This window comes from Tigriopus californicus, chromosome 3 (genome assembly GCF_007210705.1).
Source record: "Tigriopus californicus strain San Diego chromosome 3, Tcal_SD_v2.1, whole genome shotgun sequence".
Lineage (NCBI taxonomy): Eukaryota > Metazoa > Arthropoda > Copepoda > Harpacticoida > Harpacticidae > Tigriopus > Tigriopus californicus.
Genome location: NC_081442.1, coordinates 12,129,686 through 12,131,485, shown reverse-complemented (window position 1 = coordinate 12,131,485; position 1,800 = coordinate 12,129,686).

The following is a 1,800-nucleotide window of genomic DNA, read 5'->3' as shown; positions in this document are numbered from 1 at the left end:
CATAATTGCTTGCTTTGTTCTTAAGATACGTTATGAAAGAAATCCTTTGCATCGTGGGTTTTTTATCTTCAAACAAAGTGTCCTCAGATTGTCAAAATCGCATTACTGAACGTTATGCCATTAAGGCACATATTAACACAACTCATATCATTTGTTAAGGTGACATACTCGTGTATTGTCTTTACTTCTTTAAAATCAGATTATAAATGTTTCCTTTTTATGATTGGCATAAAGGTTGTTTGTGCATCTGAATATCATGGTTACAGTATTTGTCATATTTGCCGTTGAACATTTTGCACTACATCTATTTTTTACAAACCAGTAGGGTACAATGTCAGATGAGAAACGCTCACTGAAATTAAAAAAGCTGGATGCACTCCGAATTCACACGAGTGAGACAGTCTCTGCCAAAATTTTAAGTGCTGAGAACTTGAGAAGCGCTTCTGGTTTGTCTCAAAAAGATGCAAAGTGATGGACATGACATATTACCGTTTCTTTTGAGGGCGGGAAGTACTGTAACCAATAGGCTTTCTACTCTACACGAAAAATGGTTTACGTTCTGCACTTCAGAGGGCGGTTTGTGGGTTAGCCCATCGTTAGCCACTACCAAATATAGGGCCGTTTGGGCCCTTGAAAGACACAATAACAGCAGATTACTATGTAGAGAAAGTTCGATCTCGATCGGAAGACAAGATCTTTTGTAAGGCAGGCTTTGCTGGCTTTCATTCTTGTGCGAACTTGAGAACCTGTTCTATGAGACTTGCCTAAAAGATGGGCAATGCGATGCGCTAACCCGTTAAACGTAAAACCTTAAATGCAGAAGAACATTTTAGCGATTAATGACCATGCCCTTCTTTGGGATTGTTAAAGGAATAACTCGCTTCAGTTGTATTATTGATCCATCATGCCGTTACTCGTTCATGTGTCTTCTTGTGCCATTTTTTTTTCAAATATCTTGGAATTGGTCATTTTCTCAGTAAAAAATGCAACACCAATTTCTAGTCATAGCTTAAAAATGACTATCTATATCTGGAATTAATGCTTTCCACGCTACTGTATGTGTCTATCTTTTGAATATTTTGGGTGCTGGGGCCAGATGAGTGAGCCCGGTTCAGCCAGCAAAGACAGACATCTCATTATCCACCTTTTTCTTGTCCAGTAACTTAATGGTCTGCCTTGTGAGTGACTTTATTTCCTAAACATTTCTTGGATAAATTCCAGAAAGGAGAATCATCCCGGGGACACCTCCCATTGTGGGAAACTTTGAAAACCATTATGCAACGTCTGAAGTGTTCCCCCTTAAGACTTTGGTAGCAGCCATTACATTTGGAACTTAACTGTTTGCTTATATCTGTTGTTAAAAGCTCTTCATTGTAGACAGAAATGTTAATATATGTAGCTCCTGTTTTGGAATTTGGGCTTTGCAAAAGAACGTTTGAGCCAGGCCTGACCAGGGATACATTAGGTTTGGTAGGAGAAGGACCTCTTAACTAACAGAAGCTGCCTGAATCATTGTACAACAGCTCTTCAGACTGAGCAAGTTGCACTATATTTATTTGTTATATGCTTCGTCAGTAATAAATAAATTTGTTTTTGTACTTGAAACATATGATGAGTAAAGTTAAAACTTACTAATTGACTAATTAATCAACAACCAGGGAGTAAGGCTTTTCAAAGCATGCAAATGTATTTCTTTTACCTTCTATTTAATACCTACATATTTTTCAAAAAAAAAAAAAATACAATTTTTGGCTCAAAAGCTTGAATTTGTTTTCACTCTTCTCCTAAAAAATGAAAGTG